Source organism: Cornus florida, unplaced genomic scaffold (assembly GCF_030987335.1).
Source record: "Cornus florida cultivar Cherokee Brave unplaced genomic scaffold, ASM3098733v1 CherokeeBrave_3.0.0_Hap2_Chr06, whole genome shotgun sequence".
Classification (NCBI taxonomy): Eukaryota; Viridiplantae; Streptophyta; class Magnoliopsida; order Cornales; family Cornaceae; genus Cornus; species Cornus florida.
The window spans coordinates 6,330,024-6,336,968 of record NW_026775576.1 but is presented as its reverse complement, the minus strand read 5'-3'; the positions used below and the strand labels follow the sequence as shown (position 1 = coordinate 6,336,968).

At 36.2% G+C, this 6,945-nt stretch overlaps 1 non-coding gene across 1 annotated transcript; it reads left to right on the top strand.

The window, feature by feature from the left end:
• The first annotated feature begins 2,885 nt into the window (after nt 1-2,885).
• On the top strand, nt 2,886-2,991 carry LOC132315393 (small nucleolar RNA R71). Its single transcript, XR_009483636.1, has one exon. It is a non-coding gene; the product is annotated as a small nucleolar RNA R71 (small nucleolar RNA).
• The last annotated feature ends 3,954 nt before the right edge of the window (nt 2,992-6,945 follow it).

The following is a 6,945-nucleotide window of genomic DNA, read 5'->3' as shown; positions in this document are numbered from 1 at the left end:
AAGTATATATTGTTTAGACAAACTAGTGAATAGCACAACATATCAAATTGAGCCATTATTCCTTCCTTTAAGTCCATAATCAACACACATCATTAAATTAGAGAAATATACTACTTGCATTCATAAGTATGGAATATCAAACAACAAGCATGGATTGTCCTCCCATCTAAGAAAGTAAAGCAACTAAACTATAACTAAGCTAATGACATGAAAATTAAACTAATTAAATTAAGGAAAAGGCACAATCCATCAAGAAATGAGTATGAACCATCAAACAAACTACAAGAGTATTACATTTAAGCACCACACCTTAACCATCACTAGATTCATAGCATCAACACACATAGACATGCATCAATATCACAAAACCTAGAGATAAACACATGAACATCTATTTTAGCATACATAGACATATGAATAGAATGAAATTATCAATTGGAAGTATTAAACTACACAAATCATGATAGAAACAAGATTTATATATATATCAAAGGTCAAGACAAGAGTTACAACACTAATCCCCATTAATTACAAACATCAAAGTCTATGAGGCATGCTTAGGGCTAGCTCTAACCCCAAGAAGATGTTTAGCCACTCATTGATGTTGTCATCCAACCATCAAAGGCTATCTCCATGTTAGAAATCTTCTTCTTCCTCCTTGTTGGAAACCCAAGAAGGGATGAAGAACTTTCCCAATTTGAGTATTCTCTCTCTAATCTCTAGCCAAGTCTCTCTAATCTCACCCCCCTCCTTACTCAAAATAGCTAAAATCCTTATATAGGTAGCTCAAATGTCACACCCAATGGTTAAACCTTGTGCACTAGGACCTCCCAATGATTGCACCATGAGCACACATTTAATTTGGCTTCAAATCAACTTTTTACGCAACTCGAGACAGTTCGATTAATCTCAAGGTTGTTTCAATCGATCGAACCATGGCGGCACCTTTCTGGAATAAAGACAAGGCTGAGATATTTTTGGGAAGAGGACAAAAGTGGTAGGTGCGGATAAGATCAAAGATGTTTAATTAATCGAAGAATAGTTGGATTGATCGAAGAAGGCATTTTACTGAGGATAAGGACAAAAGGCTCGATCCATCTTGGCATTGTTGGAACGATCACTGTAAAATCGATCTGAGATCTGTTCGATCGATCAAAGGGGCTTCCTTTCACCAACTTGCTTCCACTTTGCTCTTTTCTTCCATTGAGCTTGAGATTGCATCTTTTATGCTCTAATTCAGCTGGATTAACTTATTTTGGGGATAAGTGCCTGAAAAGGGAAATAACATGAAATTAAACTAAAACGAAAAAAAAAAGATAGAATAAGGTACTAGAATGTTCAAGCTTAAGGGGTTTAAATGCGCACTTTTTAGGGCTCATCAATACATCGAATAAGGAAGAATATTGACACTTACTCCTAAGTCCAAAAGAGACTTTTGAATTTCATGATCACCAATGGTGCTAGAGATTGTGGGAGCACCGGGATCTTTGAACTTAGGAGGAGTGTTATTTTGAATAATCGAGCTTACTTGCTCAGTGAGAAGAAATTTCTCTGAGATTTCCTCTTTTGAGTGCATAAGTCCTTCAAGAACTTGGCATAGGGTGGAATTTTCCTAATTATATCAAGAAGAGGATGATTGATTTTGACTTGTTTGAAGATTTCTATCATGTCATCAATTTTCCCTTGTGGTCTCCCCAAAGGGGACGAATCTTTTTAAGCTTGAGGAAATGGAGCCTTAGGCTCATATGGTTTCTCTAATGGAGGGGGAAAAGATAATGATGGACTTCTCTTCTTGTTATGCTCACTCTTTTTGGATGGAGTAAGAATAGATTGCGGAGTGGGTAATGGATAATTAAATAATTTCACTGGGTCACTCTCTTCACTTGGTATCTCTTGAACTATATTGTCAATGACTCTTCCACTTCTCAAGGTAGTGATGGCATGCACTTGTTCATGGTAGGAAGGTCCCACGATTAGCTTCCACTATGTAATGGGTCTTTGGGTTTGGCTCGGGTTGACTAGGTAACTTCCCTTTTTCTCTTACACTTATTGAATTTGCAATTTGCACAATTTGGGAATCAAGTTTTGCAATTGATTAGGAATAAGAATGTAGCAATTGTATATTTGCCTCAAGGTTACCCAAAGTGGCCAACACTTTGTCTTCAAAAGCAGAATTCTTTGGAGGTGCTTGAAAATGAGAATTAGAATTGAAACCGGAAGATGATTGATTGTATGGAATGGAAGAATAACCAACATTATGGTGAGATTATTGAGGTGGATGATATGGTTGAGAATGAAGAGTTTGATTGAATGCTTGACAATGAGGTATATGTTGCCCTTGAGATGGATTGGAAGTATCCAGACTTTGATTTCTCTATGAAAAGTTTGGATGATTTCTCCACCTAGCATTGTAGGTATTGGAATAAGGATAATTCCCGTGGTGAGAAAATGTAGCGTTGACTTACTCTTGAGGATCATGGGTAATTCTTCTTCCCATGGGACGATCCCTAGTAATATGTGAAGGATTAAAACAAATCAAGAAAATTTCATTTTGAATTTGAGGAAAAGAGGATGATGAAGTTACCTAGGTTTGACTCATCAAGAATTAGTCAAACCTTTTAGTAAGATTTTTTAGTTCCGCAGCTACCTCCATAGACTTGTCAATGTGATAAAGATTTTCAATTTTCTTTCCCCCTAATATTGACACACGACCCAATCAAATAGAAGAAACACGATGCATAGAATTTTCACTCAAATTATCAAAAAGAATCCATAAGTCATCTTTTTGTTTTAGTAAGAAAGTACCCCCACATAAGGCGTCTACCATTTGCCTATGAGTGTCGAACAAGCTTTCATAAAAACAATGAACAAGTTGCCATTTTGGAAGGTCACGATGTGGGCACTTCCTTAGCAAATCATTCAATCTTTCCCAAGCCTCATAGAATGGTTCCCCATCATTTTGAGAGAATCCCATAATGGTCGTCCGCATATAATTTGTTCTACTTGTGGGGTAGTACTTCTTCAAAAATTCTTGTTACATTTAAGCCCAAGAAATGATTGTATTCACCCCAAGGTTATTAAACCAATACTTTGCCTTTTCTCATAAAGAGAAAGGGAAAAGCTTCATCCTTAGAGCTTCTTCCGAAAAATTGGTGATTTTCACGGTGTAACATACCTCTAAGAACTCATCTAAATGTTTATACGGATCTTCATGGGAAAAACCACTAAATAATGGATACATTTGAATTATTCTGGGCTTGATTTTGTAATGAATAACCCAGACATTTGGTAAATGGTAACATGTGGGAGCAATGTAAACATTTGGAGTGTATTGATCTCGAAGAACTATGGGAGGATTGGGAAGAGGATGTGCTACATGAGGTGGTTCGGGAAGAATCTGAGGAATGCCATTTTATGCCATTGAATTAATTGGATGGTTGCGAATGGGAAGAGGTCTCCTTCGACAATCTCTCAATTCCTTAAGAGAATAATCAATTTCTAGGTCAAAGGGGAATAAGAGGATTATGAAGAGATCTCCTTCCAAGTATACACAATAAAGCACACAAACAACACAATCACAACAACTTCACCACCAAAACATCCACATACGATGCTCCCGTTCTCCTCAATTCAACAATATCACAATGCTTAATTTAAATTGGCCACGATAAGGACCAATGCTTGAATAAAAAGTAAACAATTGATTACCTCAATGAGGACTATCCAATTATCAAACTAAAAGGTACACAAATGAAGTTCAAGAGTTCAAGATACGCTTACAAAGGTCTAATGCATAATGCTAAGATCCCAAGCTTGATTCTCTTTCAATCAAGTACCTAATTGCACACAAAAACAATAGTAATAAAATGATACGAAATGATTCCTAAACTAGCAATCAAATGAACACTAATATTAATTCCAATTGAACTGCAATCCTTGGCAACGGCGCCAAAAGCTTGATGCGAACTCGTGGGTGCATAAAATATATGTATAAAATGTGGTAATCGAGAACACCAACTTTTAAATTTATAAAAGCCACTACACAAGTATATGTGAGTATAACGAGTAAGGATCATCCACTAGGATTATAGGCTTAGATTGAACTTAGTTTTAATGAGCGTGAGATTGAAAAGATGATGATTGGTTAATTAAACTAATATTGAAATTCAATTAAATGTAAATTGCAAATGAGATTATATGAAAAGAAATTGGAGTAATGTAATGGTGTGAGGTTCGTAGGGTATGGATTTCACCACTAAACTCATGGAATTGCATTAAATGCCTTCAACCAATGGGGAAAATAAGTTATAATGAAAATGTGGCTACAAGCACACATCTATAACGACCCGAACCCGGAGGTCCGAATCATTATCCGGGTCCTTACCCGAACCCGAGGTCATCTAAGGGCATTACCATCATATTTAATATCAATTCATCTTTAATACATCATTCTGAGGTTAATGGTACTTCACTACATCACTATACGACTCGGGGTTGGTTAAAAGGAGAAAAGAAAATGAAAGTAGAGAGGGATAGGAACCTGTTGACTTAAAGTAGGGACACGTCGACTGGTTTGTCCCTAAGAAGCCCAAAACCCCACTGCAAGATACCAGTTGACGTGAATCCCTAGACGTCGACCTGTTTGGCCTGTGTTTGCCTATATGAAACGCCGGCGCTCCTTTGGTCCATTAGAGACCTTAAATGCAGGCTAAACCTATCCTGAAAACATGTATATGAAAATATAAAACATAATTAAACATCATTGCATTCGATTAAACCGAAGATGAGTCTAATACATCATTTAATGTTAAATGAGCCTAGTCAAATCAAATGGTGGCCTTTAAGGCCTTACATGTACATAGAAATCCTAATGAGACCACAGAACACAAGAGGATAGTCTCAAGACCATTTCTATCCATGAAATAGATACAAAACGTCACTTGATACAAATTTACAACAAAATGGAAGTATGTATATCAATTACAAAAAAGGTCCAAGTTCCTTTCAACCAGTCTAAGCTTGTGGTGGATTGTCGTTCGCCACTTCCTTTTCGTGACCTGAAATTAGTAATGAAGGGGTGAGCACAACGGCTCAGTAGGAGGTGCCTAAAACACAGAATCCAAACAAAGCATAGAAAATGGGAGTACAGGATCATGTTATTTTGGGGAAGAAAAACACCAACAACAAGGTCAATCCAAACCATATACATAATGCAATGCCAATGGTATGCAATGAGATGTTAATGTCGCTCCCCATTTTTGAAATCCTTTTTTTCGTCCATCCTTTTCAAACTATTAATGCAACCCGACCCATCGCAACTCCATGGCGCCACGAGAGAAAGATTGGCTAACTATCCCTAACCACATGGTAACTCCAAGGCGTTATTTGGGGCCTAGGTAGCTCAATCACGCTAGGGCCATCTCCCTAGTTTCCTCTAGTTCGTATTAACACAACGGACCCTAAATAACTCCTAGGCGCCCAGGTTTTTCACAAACCTCTTTTCAAAATCTTTCCCCAAATCAAATTTCTTTTCTTTTCAAGTCAAATTCCTATTTCAAGCACAATGCCATTCATGAATGCTTCATGTTATTCAATGCCATGCCAATAAACAATTTCACACACTACATTCAAATCTTAACGATGTAGCATACTTTGTAAAATATTTCTATAGATATACATCATGCTTTTACATCTTGAGGATCCGGCACTTTTAACATATAAAGCATGAAATTTCTTCACTTTAGCATAAATCTTCACATCAAAGCAACTAACACATAGGCATGCTCATTATTTACAACATAGAAGTCATATTTCAAGAAAAATAACACAATTTAAATATGTTATATATCAATTTAAGAGAATTAACTCACAAAGCTCAAAGAAATGGGCTTTAGAAAACCCCTACCTCAATAGAAGAGCAAAACTAAGAAAAACCCCCCAAATTTTTGATATCCAAAGGTGCTCCAATTGAAGATCACCTCCTATTAAATCGAAGCCCTCGTCGAGCTCGTAAACTTTGTCTTCAGTGACAAAGTCAAAATCAAAGTGGAAGCCTTGAAATATAATATTTTTAGAGAGAGAAAGCTTTTAAAGAGAGAGAGAGTGGCTTCGGTTGGAGAAGAAGAAGAAAATGGTAAAGTAAATCATTTGCAAATAGTCATCAGTGGCTCCCACGAGTCAAAATATCTTCCTTTTTCCACCTTATGTACATATATAAATATACATGTGATATAACACTTAAATAACCACATATCCATATAAACATGCACTAAACAATGATATAAGAAATATAACGGCCTTGAAAAATAATCCCCGTGCATGACAAATTCGGTTGCAGGTCTCACCCGAGACCTCCTGGCCTGAAAAACTAAAAAATGTTGAAACGGCTAACAATACATTTCTAAGAGTCACAAACTCAAAGAAATACACCAATTAACCCTTGGAACTCACCCAGTACACCCCACGGTGCCCAACACGCAAAACAAAGTGAAGACTAAAATAATCCAGAAAATTCAAAAAATCCCCGAAAAATGAAAAATAGGAAAAATGATAAATATTACATATCAATGATCAAGTAGATAATACAATTGCAATGAATAAGCATAAACTATCAAATTCAAGTATGATTTGTTTACCTAACTACCAATAATCTAAGATGTAGACCAACCCATCAAGACTAAACATAATTCATTAAACTAAGAGCAATTGTATCCAATACGAACAATACGTGGCCATCATTAAGTATAATTACAAAAAGAACTCAATGTAGAGATCAATCCTCCATCAACCACATATAAGACAACATCTACTCAATTAGAGGATCAATTGAAAGAATTATCAATATAAATCTTGGTACAACCAAGTTAGAATTCATAAAACTAATCAAACACATATACAACTTATAATTCCCCAAATTAGAAGAAAAAAGATACAATTGCACAAGCT